The sequence below is a fragment of the Panthera onca genome, chromosome B2, assembly GCF_046562875.1.
Source record: "Panthera onca isolate mPanOnc1 chromosome B2, mPanOnc1 haplotype 2, whole genome shotgun sequence".
In the NCBI taxonomy this organism is placed as follows: Eukaryota; Metazoa; Chordata; class Mammalia; order Carnivora; family Felidae; genus Panthera; species Panthera onca.
This window is the reverse complement of record NC_138343.1, coordinates 3,364,496-3,380,873: the sequence shown is the minus strand read 5'-3', so window position 1 is coordinate 3,380,873 and position 16,378 is coordinate 3,364,496. Positions and strand designations below refer to the sequence as shown.

At 44.2% G+C, this 16,378-nt stretch overlaps 4 non-coding genes across 4 annotated transcripts; 3 read left to right on the top strand and 1 right to left on the bottom strand.

Moving 5' to 3' along the window:
- The first annotated feature begins 2,363 nt into the window (after positions 1–2,363).
- Positions 2,364–2,437, top strand: TRNAI-AAU (transfer RNA isoleucine (anticodon AAU)). The gene has a single exon. It is a non-coding gene; the product is annotated as a tRNA-Ile (tRNA).
- A 313-nt stretch (positions 2,438–2,750) lies between these two features.
- On the top strand, positions 2,751–2,824 carry TRNAI-AAU (transfer RNA isoleucine (anticodon AAU)). Its single transcript has one exon. It is a non-coding gene; the product is annotated as a tRNA-Ile (tRNA).
- A 4,793-nt stretch (positions 2,825–7,617) lies between these two features.
- TRNAV-UAC (transfer RNA valine (anticodon UAC)) lies at positions 7,618–7,690 on the bottom strand. The gene has a single exon. It is a non-coding gene; the product is annotated as a tRNA-Val (tRNA).
- Positions 7,691–12,797: 5,107 nt separating this feature from the next.
- Positions 12,798–12,871, top strand: TRNAT-AGU (transfer RNA threonine (anticodon AGU)). The gene has a single exon. It is a non-coding gene; the product is annotated as a tRNA-Thr (tRNA).
- The last annotated feature ends 3,507 nt before the right edge of the window (positions 12,872–16,378 follow it).

Sequence of the window (16,378 nt, the reverse complement as noted above, 5' to 3'; positions counted from 1 at the left end):
CCTGCCGTCTGAATGGACCTGGCTTTGGTGCCCGGCTCCCTCCTCGAGCATTCTCAGAGCTCCCCCAGCGGTGAGTGCGGCACCAGGCTGAGCTGCCCGTGTGCTGAGAGCCTCGTGCCCTCTGGGCACGGGTCTGCGGCCCCGCGCACCAGGCTGGGCCACCTCAGTTCGCTGGGCTGAGACTCTGAGACTGCCGGGCGAACGGCAGTACTGCCTGTGTGGGTCCGTATTAGGGAAGGATGGAGAATTCTGAGGTACTCTCCCTTCCTGGCGTCCTTGGCCCACACTTGGCCCCTACTATCCCTTCTCTTACCTGCAAACCACGATGGTTCTTGCAAAAGGTAGATGAGGTCACCTCTGCTTAAAAGCCTCCGCTTCCCATTAGAACTAGAATAAGGTTGGAATTCTTCCCCCGGGGCTACGAGGCCCTTCGGCCTTTGGCTTTTGACTCTTCTCTGCACTCAACTCCCCCTACTCCCCACACTGGGGGCCAAGCACTTGGCCTCCTCGTTTACTCCAGGTCCAAAGCTGATTCCTACTTCAAGTCCTCGCATTTGCTGTTCCCTCTGCCAGGAGGTGGTTCCCTTCAATGACCTTTAAATGACTGACTCCTTCTTAACACTCAGGCTCCACTCCAATGTCACCTCCAGGAGGCCTTTCCCGACTGCCTCTGTGTCCCAGTCACTCCCTGTCACATTACCTGTTTTACGTGCTTCCCAGCCACAAGCACCACCTGAAATTACCTTGTTTTATCTTCTTTCTAATTCGGCCCCCTCTATACTAGAATGTGCTGTCCCTGAGCCAGGGGACGGTGCTCTCCTGGTAAACACACCCCTGTGAGTTCTGCGTTTCACAACCTGTGCCGTTTTCACCTGAACTTGGTTCTCCAGAAGCTCAGCGGTCTACCAGATCAAAGATGGCAAAGCACTTCTCAGGACCAGGAGGGCTGGTAAATTTGTGGTCCACCCACCTGTGACTTTCATTTACCGGTTATGCGCTATATCCTAGAAAACGCTTGAATTCGAATGAGGATAAACAGTTCCGAGGAATGTAGAAACATTGCATTCTGAGGGTCCCTGGTTTGTGCCACACACACTCCCCCTGGAAGCGGGACCCAGTGGGGCTTCTCACCTTCTCTGGAGGTTTGTGGGCTGGCGCGGGTGCAGCATGACCTTATCCCAGGGCGCGAACTCCGGGGGCACGTGAAAATGCCTGTTCTATGGCGCCCTCACAAGAAGAGACTCTCAACTTCACACAAACCTCTCACGCTGAGTCTAGAGAAGACCAAAGGTGAAGGACTACTACCACCTGATCAAAAGATTTCCTACTAAGCTGCAATAATGAAGACGACGTGGTTTGGGCATTGCATGTAGATAAACAGATCAACGGGGCAGGACGGGAGTCCAGAAGCAGACACACACACACACACACACACACACACACACACACACACGATCAATTAATTTTCTACAATGATGCCTAGGCCAATCAGTTGAGGAAGTCTTTAAAACAAATAATCCTGGAACAACTGGATAAACTACAGACCTTCTCTCAATCTCTTTTGCAACCTTCTTTGCAACTTGGTATCTGAATGGGTCTGGGTTTGGTGCCGGACTACTTTCTCTTCCCAAGCATTCTCTGAGCTGCAGAGCGTGGGGGAAAAGATTAACCTCACCCCTATCTCATACCATACTCAAAAATTAATACAAGTGGAGGTAAGGCTAAAGCTATAAAATAGAAAAATCACTTATGACCTTGTAGTAGGCAAATATTTCTTAGGGAGGAAAGCATAGCATAAAATACATTAAAAGGAGCAAACTGACATTATCAAAAGGATACATTGGCATTATCAAAATTTAAAACTTCTCATAAAAAAACTCATTATAAAACATCATTAAGAAATGGAAAGGGAAGGAAAAGACGGAAGAGAAACACGCACACTACGTACGTCCGACGAAGGATCTGCGTCCAGATTGAAGAACTGGAAATCAATTTCAGGAAGACAAGGCTGTGACACGTGGGTGGGAGAAAGGAAGCCCCGCCGGGCGGCTTTGGTCCGAATCCTCTCGGGTCAGAACCGGGATCTGAGAGACTCGCGACAGGAGGGTTCGTCCATTCAAGCCACGAGTTAACCTTCGCTGCTTTTCCCATCCCCGCGGTGGGGGAGAGCGAAATGGGAAGAAGGCGGGACTTTTTTTAAAAAACTGTCCGTCTTTGGCATTTCGGTTTTTTGTTTTGTCCTCTCCTCCCTCCCCTCCTCCTTCCTCCCTCGCCTTCTCCTCCCTCTCCATCTCCAACTTGAAGAACCGGTGTCCATGATTTTTGTCTACATCTTCACACTAGAGGCCCCCTCCTCGCCCGCTGGCCGGTTAGCTCAGTTGGTTAGAGCGTGGTGCTAATAACGCCAAGGGCGCGGGTTCGATCCCCGTACGGGCCATGCAGATACCGTTTTACCGTCGCTGCGCGCGCAGTTCCCCGACCCGACCCGGGTGGACCAGACTGCTGAAGTCAAACAAACACTTGCGTGAGAGCTGTGGGACCTTCATGTCTTGTTATTATTATGATTTTAAGAAGTAACGAAAGCTAGAATAGAAAGTGCTTTTAAAAGACATTGAACAAAGTAGAGCGGGTACATTTAGGCGAGGCGGGGCCAGGATGAGAGAGAATTCCTTGGTTTGTGTTGGAAAAAAAAACTTAATTGGTTTTGGCTTATGTAACACGTCCCGCAGACCGAGAGGACCTTCCCCGGTGGCCGGTTAGCTCAGCTGGTTAGAGCGTGATGCTAATAACGCCAAGGTCGCGGGTTCGAACCCCGTACTGGCCACATGGGGGCGGCTTTTGTTACGTTTAAACACCGGAGTCCGTCAGTCTAGGACTCATCCCCAGGCCTCAACCAATGCGGAATTTAGAGAATTTGAACACGGTTCTCTGACTTCCCTGCTTTAGTAGGTCCTTGTTTGATTTCTGTCCACAAAGGTCAGCAGGGACCTGGAAAAAGAAAAAAATTACCTTTGTGCGATTTTTTTTTTCCATTGGGAAACTGATTCTTGCAACGGAAACTGGCCTGTTTGGATCATTTCCAACTGGGAAGAAATTGTAAGACCACCCGCACTTTGTGCACGGCCACACTTGGGCCTTCACTAGTTGAATGAGAGATGAAACGAGATGTTTGAAGCTATATGGGAAGCAGGCTCCTATTAATATCGACACAGGAGGAAAGAAAGGCAGCTTCGTTGTAAACATTCTGACAGCAGGCTCACCGTTAAAACGTTTACTTTGAGGGTAAAAATATATTCATGTGTTCCAAAGTTAGAAAATATTAAAAGGTACAGTGAAAAGTCTCCTCCCGCCCCTGTCATGCACCCAGTAGTGATTTCCAACTTCTATAGGAGATCCCTTAGGTATTCTTTCCACTTCTCTTTGCACAAGCAAATATTTACATAAACTCTTGTTCTCTCTTCTTCCCCTAAGAGTCAGCATATGCGCTCAATTTGCCTTCTTCACTTAGCTATATAAGGTGGCATCTTATCAGTGTTTTGAGAGCTTTCAAGCAACACTTTCGATACTGTGCCTTTGGAAAAATGAAAGCGTAGTTTCAAAAAAGTTGGCATATTCAGCAAAGTTGAACCTGAAACGTTCTAACCTTTTGTATCACTGTTGGAGGGAATGCACACAGGGAGGCAGCTTGGGGAAACTTGAGAACAGGTGGAAATGTTCAAAGCAAAGCACTTTCTGCCCGACCCCTAAAGAAAATTGTGCATTATTAACAAATTTGTTTAAATCGCTCCACTCTTCAGAATGCAATAATTAGCCGGTATTCTGTGTCTGGTAAATGCTGGAGATGTATGATTATGTGAAAAAAGCAGAATTCAAAACGGTGTGTGTAAGATTCTTATTCTTCCATTTTAAAACAAGCTTTATTATGGGATAATTTACGTACAATAAAATGCACCCATTTTAAGTGTAGAATTTGATAAGTTTATTATCAGTGTCAGAACAAAGCTGTTATCTCTCAAGCTACACATTAGCCCTACACTACAATTTAACCGTTACAATCCCCCAAACCTCCTCTGTGCTTTGTGGTAGTTAGAAGAATGTCCCCCCAAAGATGTCCACCTCGTAATCCCTGAGGTCTATGAATATATTATTTTGTGTCGCAAAAGGGACTTTGCACATGTCACTAAGGATCTTAAAATGAGGTGATTTTCCTGAATTATCTAGATGGGGTCCAATGTCATCACAAGGGCCCTTCTAAGAGGGGTCAGGGTCACAGAAGGAGATGTGACATAGAAATAGAGGGTGAAGAGGTGCAGTGCTGTTAGCCAAGGAATGCCAGCAGCATCTAGAAGTTGGACAAAGCAAGGAAACAAAATTCCCTCTAGAGCTTACCAAGCAATGCAGTACCGCTGACCCATATTGGACTGACCTCCAGGACAGGAGGAAAGTAAGTGTATGTTGTTTTCCAGCACTGAATTTGTGGTAATTTGTTACAATCACAATAGGAAACTTACATACCCCTTCTACTCTGTTATACCCCCATCCCAGCCCCAGGCGACTATAGATGTTCTTTCTATCATGATGGCTTTCCCTTGTCCAGAATTTCTTCTAAACCATGTAGTACGTAGTCTCACGTTCCCGGCTTCCTTTGCTCAGCCCGATATTTTTGAGATTCATTCATGTTGCTGCATGTATCAGTCGCTTGTTCTACTCTGTTATACCCCCATCCCAGCCCCAGGCGACTATAGATGTTCTTTCTATCATGATGGCTTTCCCTTGTCCAGAATTTCTTCTAAACCATGTAGTACGTAGTCTCACGTTCCCGGCTTCCTTTGCTCAGCCCGATATTTTTGAGATTCATTCATGTTGCTGCATGTATCAGTCGCTTGTTCCGTTTTCTTGCTGAATTGTACTCCCTGTACAGACATATCACCGTCTGTTTTCCATTCACATGTGAATAGACTTTTTCATATGAAGATTAATGTCACAAGTCTTTGTGTGGACGTATGTTGCATTAGTCAGGGTTCTCCAGAAAAAGAGAGAGAGAGAGAGAGAGAGAGAGAGAGAGAGAGAGAGAGAGATCTTAACTGGCGCAGGCAGTTGTGAGGGTCGGGCAAGCCCACATCTGCGGGGTAGATCAGCAGAGTGGAGACGCAGGAAAGACCTGAGGTTAAAGCTCCAGCCTAAAGGCAAGGTGCTCAGGTGGTTAAGTGCCTGACTCTTGCTTTTGGCTCAGGTCAGGATCTTACAATTCACGGGTTCAAGACCCACGTCGGGCTCTGTACTGGCAGCGTAGGGCCTGCTTGGGACTCTCTCTCTCTCTCTCTCTCTCTCTCTCTCTCTCTCTCCCTCTGTCTCTGCCCCTCCCCCTCTCGTGCAAGCGCACACTCTCTCTGTCTCTCTCTCTCTCAAAATAAATAAATTTAAAAAATTTTTTTACAGTGTACTGGCAGAATTCCCCCTTCCTCGGGAGAGAACGGTCTTTCTTTTTTCAAGGCCTTCAACTGATTGGATGAGGCCACTCACGTTATGAAGGGTAATTTGCTTTACTCAAAACCTACTGGTTAAATGCTAATCTCATCCAAAAAACATCTTCGCAGCGACATCTAAACTAGTGTTTGACCAAATATCCGAATACTGTGGCCTAGCCTTGTTGACACATAAAATCACCCAGCAATGCTTTCATTTCTTTTGGGGTAAACACCTAGGAGTAGAATTGCTGGATCATTCGGTCAATGTCTGTTTGGCTTTATAAGAAGCTACCAAGTATTCTCCAAAATGGTAAGGCCATTTTACTTTCCAATTAATACTTTGTGAGAGCTCCATTTGCTCCAGACTTCTCCAACGTTTGGTATTGCCAGACTTTTAAATTTTAGACAGCCTATTTGAAGCATTGAAATAGACTTAAAGTATTATCTCCTTGTGGCACTAATTGGCATTCTCCGTAACTAATAATGAGTTCAACTGACTGAGCCGCCCAGACACCCCTGATATTTCTTTTCTCATTTAAGAAGTTTCTTGTGACACGTAGGATGGTTTGAATTTTTGTTGTAACAGTTACCCCCATCTATTTACCCTTATATAACTTGTTTTTCCCCCAATCTGGTCCTGGACTTCTATCACAGAAACTTCCTGGATTATAAATTTAATTATTATGACATTTTATTGACGCTTTTTCTTTTTGTTTTAATTTTTTGTGTTTCTGACTTCGTGTGATTTTTTTCAAATCCAAAAAATGCTTATTTGAGGATGCCTGATTCAATTTTGAGAGCTGTGTTACAGTTTTCTTCTGCTTTTTCACTTTTGGAGGAATTTTCATCAGCTAAAATATTTTGCCTTGGGGTTTTCTTATAGTAGCTTTGCATAAATAAAGCTCATTCAGATATTGTGGGAAGAGACTTGGGATCGTTTACAGGATTCCTAGTTCAAGGCCATCCTCTTCTATCCCTACATAAAAATACAGTATCTTTAATAGATGTCTTTGGGGAGAGGGCTGGGGATCCACTGGGAAAGAGTTCTGTGTCTTCCGATTTTTATGTTTCCTTTGGTCTTGGGGGATTCTGAATCCCCTCCTTCCTTTTTTCCTTTACCAGCTACTCTCCGCCGAGGGCTTCTCTTCACTTTCTTCTCCCCCAGAAGTTTCTGCTGCTGCTACCTGAGGACTGGCGTGCATGCCCGGGTTCCTTCCCAGTGTTTTAAGCTGAAATTTCTATTTGAGAGGAGGGGAATTTTAGCTGAATGTTGGGATCTCAGTTCCCATTTTCTTACTTCTAGATGGCTTTTCTGGAGCTCCTTCCATTCTCCACAGAGAGTCGCCTTTGGGAGCTCTTGAAAGGCACATCTGCTTGACGTCGGTGTTTTTAGTTCTCCTTTACAGGGAACTTGAAGTCTGTCTTCTAGTTGGGGAGAAGGTATGGCTTTAATGTTGTGTGTGTGTGTTGTAATACGTGGAGAAATTCAGATCTGGGCGATTGTTATTATCCTCAGGTTTTAAATTACCACCAAAATGAGGAAACATTTAAAAATTACACAGTGCTTTAAAAAAAAAAATAAGTGTGTTTTCCATTGTATTTAATAGTGCCAAATTTTCCCACGTGGGTACTGTAGCAACTCTCTGCCCTCTAGAGCGCGAAAGTTCATGTTTTCTTACAAAACCACAAAACAACGTCTGATCTGCTCTCCTTAAAATCTGCTTCTGTGGGAAACTGCACATGTCTAATTGCATGAAAACTGGAGCCTTCCCGTTTCTGGTATCCAACACTTGGGGTTTCCTTTAATACAATGCTCAAACCTGCTAAAGTAGATGTTGTTTCTGCAATTTTAAATCCTTAACATTGTAACTACGATGGAATTAAAATAATAATCTTTCCAGTCAGGCCCTGGCTGTGCACTCATTTAAAATATTCCACATTTGCTGCTGATGGCTTTCCCCCAACCATCACGAAAGCCAGGGAGATCCTCTGTGCAAGGCAGCATGGTCCCACACTGCACAGCCCAGTTAGGCGAGTGTCCAGAGGGGAAACTGAGCACACAACCCGCTGGGTTCTTGGCTATCTAAGTGTCTGGAAGGAAAAGAGGAACCTTCCAAGCCTCTCCTGAATGGAAGCCAAGGTAAGTTTGTGGTTCCACTGGGAATCGAACCCAGGGTCTTCTGCGTGTAAGGCAGATGTGCTAACCACTACACCATGGAACCTGAGGGCAACCTATCTACCCAGGTGCTCTTACTAGAATCAAGGTAAGAAAAGAAGACCAAAACTCGGTATGGATTGTTATTATGACTGAGAACGAAGTCCTGTGAACTTGGCCCAGGGAGCATGTGTGGGACAGATGAACTTTACATACACAAGTTTGAAAGTCTTCATGAATACTGTCACCTGAAAATATAGTATGAAAATGACTTCAAATGTTCGGAGACACCCTCCATTTTTCTATCCTCCTGGGACACTCTTAGTCTGGTCAACATTTATTGTTTTTCTGCCCATATTTATTGAGAGCTTACTATGCTCCAGACACTTTTCAAGGCTCTGGGATACAGCAGTAAATACAAAGGTAAAAAAATATATATATATTTATCCTCCTTGAGATGACACTAAAAAAGTGCATTTATATTTCATGGAAACTATCCTTGAATTCAGCAGCAGCCGCACGAACTCCTTCTCTGCCCCTTGTCCTGAAACTCCTGCATGTTTCAATAGACAAGATCAAAAACCACATCCATTAAGATCAGCATCAACCCCACCATAAATATCTAGTGTTACTGTGAAATCAGCTTAGAACTGGAAGACCTTGGAAAAGGGTCGTGAGGCTGTTTATGTTCCTTGTCTCCGCGAATGGCAAGTTCGCGGTCTTGACATGGCTGAAGTATGTGTGCTGCTGGCTTATTTCTTTGTGCCCCCACATGTCCGTGCACGGAAGGAAAAGTTCTCAGACACGGAGACTGAGTGGACGTGCGGGGCTGCCTCTGTGAGAGAGAGAGAGAGAGCAGCAGCAGCAGCCGTGGCCCGCACATAGCCTTTATTTCATCTTTCATTAGACGTGAGCATCAAAGAATATCAGAGCAAAGAAAGAGCACAAAGGATCTTTAGACATGAGCCAGACGTACGTCTGGTGGCAACGTGAAGGCACGAAGGAGAGCGTGTGGTTTCCAGGAATGTCAGTGAGTTACAGCAGGTGTTGTATCTAAACTGTCCTCTGCGGGACTGTGGGGCTCTGTATCTCACGCGTTCGACAGCCTGGAGACCAGAACAGTGCTGACATTTCGGCCGGTACCCCGATCCCCCTCCAGGACTTACAATACACGCTCTAGAAATACCGCCACACTCCCGCGGGCAGCAGGACGAGCCTGAGCCAGTAGCAAAAGGTGTGATGAAGTCCTTGAAGCTGTTCCAAATACATATCACGTTCCAGTACATGCTAGGTGTCAAGGCACCCATGTTACAAAAGTAAGAGTAAATTGCAGAGGTGTGTGAGCCAGCCAGACACTTTTCATGGAAAGGAGAGAGTGGCTCTTTTTAGATGAAAGTCTAGGAGAGAAAGACCATGGAGGTTTTAATGAATTCGGTGGAAGCAACTTCCAAAATGGAGGCAACTTGAACTTCAGATGCTGCAGTGAGAAAGATGAATTTTGGAAGACCAGACAGCCTCCACCCAGGCCGGGACCAAGAGCACCCGTAATATCCTAGCGACAATCCCCACATCCCTGAAAGTGTAACAGTTTGTAAAATGTACGAAGAAGAAAATACAGTGCCTTATTTCAGTACTCCAATTTATGTAGAAACTAAGAACGGATGGAAAAGGAGGATGAAATGTGTGTAAAATACTGAATTTCAAATAGTTAAGATACACTTTATACCCACATCTCCTACCAATCCTTTTACATTGGGCTACTGCAAACATACTTAAGAGTTAAGATAACTTACAAAGCGCTTGATGTCCCTTTTCAAATTGTTTGCTTTTTGTATACAATAATATCAGGACTTCTTAAATGATGGCATTTTCCCTTTATGTCCCAGGGGTTCCTTTGTGTGTTCATGTTAGAAACAGTTTCTTTACTGCTCTTATCGTTTATTATAAAATTTCAGTATTTAATATAAATCAGTTAAAGCAGTTCTGTTCAAGTGAGACCTATAGCTCAAGAAATTTCTGAAAAAAAACATTAAATATAACTAGTTTCTGTGTAGCCTGGAATGTTGAGAGTTTCTATTGAGGGTTCTTACTTATTTTTTATGTGCATCTAAACATTTTCAATGTTATTTACCAGTGTTGCATGCACACGACTCCTGAAACAGAATGCTAAGGGCACCAGTGACAGTCACAGCAAAGTTTGTTGCTACGAGAGGCAAGGCCGACCGATCGGGACCGACACTTTTGATCAGAGTGCGGCCTCGAACAGCCGGGGTACAGAGTTTTTATAGCCGACCACATCGTCTTATCATCACCTGGGAACAGAACAAAGAAATAGTCCCCAGATGAGGTGGAAACAGTTCCCAGATGGGGTGATTATTTTAGACTTTCTGCGATTAAGTCGCAACCAGTTGATGTCCTTGACCCTGCCTCTGGCCCACTTTTCTTTGAACTTTTGTTCCCTTAATTGGTGAAGCCTAATTTACAAGAGTATGAAGTGTAATTTACAAGAGTAAAGCAAGGCTGTTATCTCTTAACCTTCAGTGTCAAAACAAAGCTATTTCTCAAGCTACGGTGTCAGCACAAAGCTGTTATCTCTCAAGCTCTAGCTTAGCCCCACTCTACAATTTAACCCTTACACGAGTTGTAAATATATTAGTGCCTTTGGTGTCTATTATATGCAAAAATGCAGTGAGGGAGGTTTACTAATGCAATTGGCTTGGTCCCTCTGTTTGCAGTATAGTTTGAGAGAGAGAGAAACACAGAGGATAAAAAAAAAAGAGAAACATGTAGGATAGAATATCGTGATAGTGGATTGTTATTTAGTCTACCATATTAAAAAACATGTTTTCTCCCACACATGTAATCGTCCTCTGAGGGTGTGCTATTTCTAACCTCTGCTACAGTTTCTTGCATGCTGGATTTATTGCTTGGTTACTTTCTCGAATGATAGAATAACATACGATATCTTCGCAGTATTTTGTCTGTTTAAATTGATAGGATACCAAAAAGTAAATGAATCAACTTGGCAGTCACCATCAGGAGTTAAAAACTATAAGTCTTAGGATTCATTCACATCCTCAGGGATATGACAAATCAAATTTAGGTGAAAGTGCAGAGATCAACCAACTGCAACATGGTATTTCACAAGCTCGAAAGGAGATAGACACGAAGATACATGCAAAAGCAAAAAGACCTTAGGGGAATGACATCCATCCTATCATACATAAAAATGTTCTAAAGAATAACATCACTTGCTCTTTATTATGAAAAAATAAAGGAATGTACGTCTTGGAAACTGAGCACAAGATGAATCGGTCTGAGTCCCCGAATCACACATTTGAGCACCTCGTGTCTGTCTGTGTCTCTAAACCAATCACATCTTCCTGGACCACAGATGCTTGCTAATGAGAAAGGCGTTTTGAAGGTGTTTCCTGGAGAAGGTTGAGGGACGCAGTGAGTATCTCGTCTAAAAATCAACCCAGACTTTCAAGATTCAACCACGGGCTGGCTTGCTCTTGTCCTTTTAGCAAGTGTCTTTCTTCCTCCACGATTTAGGCGAGCAGAGAATGACTCGGAGAGAAATTGGCTCCGCTGTTCCCTCGTCTCTCCTGATGTTGACCACAGTACACAGTGGAAGTAAGGTTCACACACAAGACAAAGCCTCCCTAATCCAATCATCCCCCACTTTCTGGTCGTACAGGAAGACAACCAGCACCTAATTCCACCTGTGTCGAGAAAGCGGTTACGTTTATCTCAATACGAAGAGAGAGGAGGTGGAATTTCCTGACTATTCTACGTCAAGTATGGGCTGTTATTTACATTTACGAATGGTTGATTACACCCTCCCTATGGATTGTACAGGCGGGAGCTACCAGGGAGCAGGGCTGGGACTCCCTGTAGGTCTGGCATATCAGATTTGTCTTCTCCCTCTCCGGCAACACCAGACTCTGGACTCTGCTGGTTTTAAGCCTCAACCCTCAGTTTCCCAGTTCCCTCGTGTCACTCTTTTCCGTTTTATTTGCACTTCCCGCCCCCAGGAAGTGCTGCAAAATTGTCACCTGAACTTCCTCTTTGCAGGACCAGGCCTGGAGGTCGCCTTCACTGATCCTTTGGGGCTTTTCCCTACCGCCTGTCCTCTTCCAGCTAAGGGCTTTCTGCACCACCGCCACCTGCCCTCCCCACCCCCACCCCTGCCTGGATGTCGCGGGCGGGGCCAGCAGCCAGGGCCCAGTGACTCTGCTCCCAACCAAGGGCTGAGGAATTATTTCTAGAAGTTTGTGGGATTGTATTATAGATCCGTGTGTTTAACTGGCGCGTGTCACAGCGCACTCCCCCAGCGTTTTCCCAAGGATAGAAACGATCTCAAGGATTTGTCCAACTCCAGTTTCTTGGAATGAGAACATATGCCTTTTCCCGGGTAATGTTTAGTATCTGTTTTTCGGAAAGAAGGGGATCGCTGTCAACTTTAAAGAGGAAAAAGGAGGGTGAGAGTAAGAAAACGTCTATCCAATATTGCTTGGAGGGAAAGTGTAAGAAAATAATAAGCCAGTAAAGTTCTAATGTGTTTTGATATTCATATATAATTTCTTTTTTAATTTTTTCCAAGTTTCTACTTAAATTCCTGTTAGCATGCCAGGTGTGGAATTTAAGAAGCGTGGTGTATTTTTAATGCCTCCCATGTGCCACAGCAGACTGCCACTCTCCGCAAATACGGAACATAGTTTCACGTGGGATAAACGGCCACCGCTGAGCGACAAAAGGAAGAAAACCGCCAGCGCCTGAGCGCCAGCATTTTGCCAAGTGATTCACTTCAGGAAAGCCTCGCGGCGATCCTCGTTGCTTGGGTCGGCGCGGCTGAGAGGCACCATTGTCCCCCGTGTGGCAGAGTCCGAGCTGAATCCACCTTCCATGCCAAGCAGTTGTAAAGACTCCGGGAAGTGCGACCGTCTGGCTGCCTACTGCAACGGTCCAGTGGCTGAGGAAGTTTTTATTCCTGGTGCAGTGTATCTACACTGCTGTGCACCTTTCGGGAGAAAGTAAGAAAACGTGATAAAGATCCTGAGAATTAGTTTGGATGCGCTTTTGTTGGGTAAACATTCTTGAGAACCACATTGGTCAGACCAAACAGTGACATCACCCTCAAATTACATACAAAGGAGACTGCTCCCGCTGTGGGCTCCGTGGCTTAGCTGGTCAAAGCGCCTGTCTAGTAAACAGGAGATCCTGGGTTCGACTCCCAGCGGGGCCTTTCCACACGAGCTTTTGTGATTTAGTAGCTGAGAAGTGGAGAGAATTTGAATTCACATCCCTGAAGCACCAGAGGTGGAAGGGACAGCATTAGGGGAAGACTCTTCTTTAAAAACAAAAACACACTTCTCCCAGTAGGACAGTGATAGAAATGCCGAAATATCTGTGCTGAGAGCTGAGAAACTCAGATCTTGTTCTATGACTATGATCCGGGCACTGGGATTGCCTAGGAAAAGTGGGGTTTGCCCCTTGGTCTTCTTTTGCCATTTTAGACCAAACCTCAGGCACTCACCACTTAGGTTATATATGATCTCTGTGACTGTCTTCGTTATTTTCGCCCCCTAGAATCTTTCCCAACTAGGACGTTGTAAACAGCTGTTTTTCTTGACTGGCTCCTTGAATGGCCATTTCCCCCTCCCCCATCCCCAATTTTGCATCAGATAGCTCTTTGGCCCACCGAATAGTGAATCGTGTGTTGGACCAGAGCCATGGTTCTCAAACCTTGGTGAGGACGCGAATTACCTTGCGTTCCATTAAAATGAAAGATTTAATTCACCGCATCTTGGATGGGGCTTGAAATCCAGCATTTATACAAGTCTCTGGTGACTGATGTCTATGCCACTGTTACCAGGACCCTATTTGGCTTAGAAAGGCTAGTGACTTAGTGATCTAGCTTCAGTGGTTGTGGCTTTTGCCCCCCCCCCCAAGGTAAAATTGGTATATAATACCGGATAACTTTCAAGTGCACATTATAATTAGACATCTGTATGTACTACAAAGTGATCACGGCCAAAATTCTAGTTACCTTTCATTACCATACAACTGACCCTCTTCTTCCATTCTGCCTGCTCTCGAATCCCCTTTCCCCCCTGCTAACCACGAGCCTGCTCTCTGCATCTATGAGTTGGTTTTTATATTGTTTTGTTTGTTCCTTTGTGTTGCTTCTCAGATTCTCACATATGAGCGAGATCATACAGTATTCGTCTTTCTCCGACTTCTTTCCCGTAAGTGTAACATCCTCAAGGTCCATCCATGTTGTCAAAAATGGCAAGATTTCATTCTCCTTTATGGTTGAATAGTGTTCCACTCTATATATACCACATTTTCCCCATCCACTCATCTACTGACGAACGCTCAGGTCGTTTCTGTGTCTTGCTTATTGTAAATCATGCTGCAACAGGGGCGCCTGGGGGGCTCAGTCGGTTAAGCGTCTCACAGTCCGTGAGTCCGGGAGTTCGAGCCCCACAGGCTCCAGATTCTGTGTCTCCCTCTCTCTCTCTGCCCCTCCCCTGTTCAGGATCTGTCTCTCTCTGTCTCAAAAATAAACGAAAACATGTTTTTAAAATTAGGAAAAAAATCATGCTGCAATGGATGTAAGAGCGTATACATTTTTTCCAATTAGTGTCTTCATAGTCTTTGGGTAAGTACCCAGAAGTAGAATAGCCGGATCATACGGAAGATCTATTCTGATCTCTTTAGGAATCTTCATACTGATGTCCAGAGTGGCTGCACCAATTTCCTTTCTCACCAACAGTGTGTGAGAGACCCCTTTTCTCCACGTTCTCTCCGACACTTGTTATTTCTTGCCTTTTTGATGACCATTCTTCTAACAGGTGTGAGGTGATATCTCATTTGCTTTTAATTTGCATTTCCAGTAGTCATGTTGAACATCTTTGCACGTACCTGTTGGCCATCCGTATAACTTCGTTAGAAAAATATCTATTCAGATCATCTGCCCATTTTTCAATCAGGTTGTTTTCTTATTGTTGAGTTGTGTGAGTTCTTTATATGTTTGGGGTATTAACGCTTTATCAAGTAGATGATTTACAAATATCTTCTTCCATTCAGGAAGTTGTCTTCATTTTAACGGATGGTTTCCTTCGCAGTGCAAAAGCTTTTTGGTTTGATGTAGTCCCATTTGTTTATTTTTGCTTGTTTCCCTTGCATGTGGAGTTGGACCCACAAACACATAGACAGCTAAGACTGATGTCAAGGAACCTACTGCCTGTGTTTTCTTCCAGAATTTCTACATTCAAGTCTTTAACCCATGTTGGGTTAATTTTTGTGTGGTATAAATAATGATCTACCTGCATTCTTTTGCACGAGGCTGTCCAGTTTTCCCAGCACCTCAGTCGTTGTGGTTTTGAGTTCTATTTTTTTATATGTTTATAACTATTTTCCACACCCATTAGTAAACCTGGAGTTGTCTACTCATTTGCCTTTCATCCAATCCAGTTCAAAAGAAATGAAAGAAAGGAACGAGGGGGAAACTCTAATATAAATTAGTGTAAATCAGTTAACATTATAACTGTTTTCTCCTTTTAATGTGTTAAGGGACTGTGGAATATACCAGAAATTTTGGAAGGAGGAGTAATATGATTGTATCTGAAAGAGGAGAGGATAAAAAAGAATGGCAAAACACACAAGCTTCCTTTTTAAAAAAAAAAGCTGGAGGCAACTGCTTTTTAAAAATGCTTTTTAAGGAATCTACTCCTGAAATCAGTGTTGCACTATATGCTGACTAATTTGGATGTAAATTTAAAAAATAAAATAAAAAAGTGCTTTTAAATCCGAAAACTCTTGGTGCACTTACTAGTTAGATAACTCTAAAAAAATAATACAGCTGGAAAAAAACCTTAAACCCCAAGACTTGAGATTTTCTTGTTTATCTGCCCTATTTCTTCTACATTCTTTTTTTTTATTATTTTATTTTATTTTATTTTTTTTTTTTTTTTGGGACAGAGAGAGACAGAGCATGAACGGGGGAGGGGCAGAGAGAGAGGGAGACACAGAATCGGAAACAGGTCCAGGCTCCGAGCCGTCAGCCCAGAGCCTGACGCGGGGCTCGAACTCACGGACCGCGAGATCGTGACCTGGCTGAAGTCGGACGCTGCGCCACCCAGGCGCCCCTCTTCTACCTTCTAAAAAACACTTTTAAAGCTTTTATCATACTCCATAAGTGCCATGCTCCCCACTCTTGGTAATGTGCACAACATTTCTCAAACAATCAGTTTCATTTCCTTCGTTTCTTGCTTCTCCCCATAAAGGTCTAACGGGCTGATGTCTCCTTTTGTGAGCCATTTGGAAGGAATGTTATGTCTCAGAAGACTTATTTTGTAGATCTCTTGTAGTGGAATACTGACCTCTGTTAGAAATAAAAATCATAAACAGTGCTATGAAACTCTGCTGGGAGAGGTGAGTATTTAAATATAATAAAGGAGAATGTTTGTTCTCTACAATTCGTTCCCAAATAAGACCTGGAAATTCATCAATTCGTCATATCTTTAACTGAAATCCTATTTCTCTACCAACTCAACTTAATGAGTGCTCATGACTCCTAGGTCCCATGGCATGTGCCCTGGCTGGGGACCTACCCTGCTGCCCCTAATGCCGATCCCCCCTCCCCACCCCCAGGCCTCATTACACCTCTGCTCCACCAATGTATTTCTTTTCATCTACCAAGTCTCAGATCGGTGATCACTTCTTCTGACAGTCTTTCCTAATCATT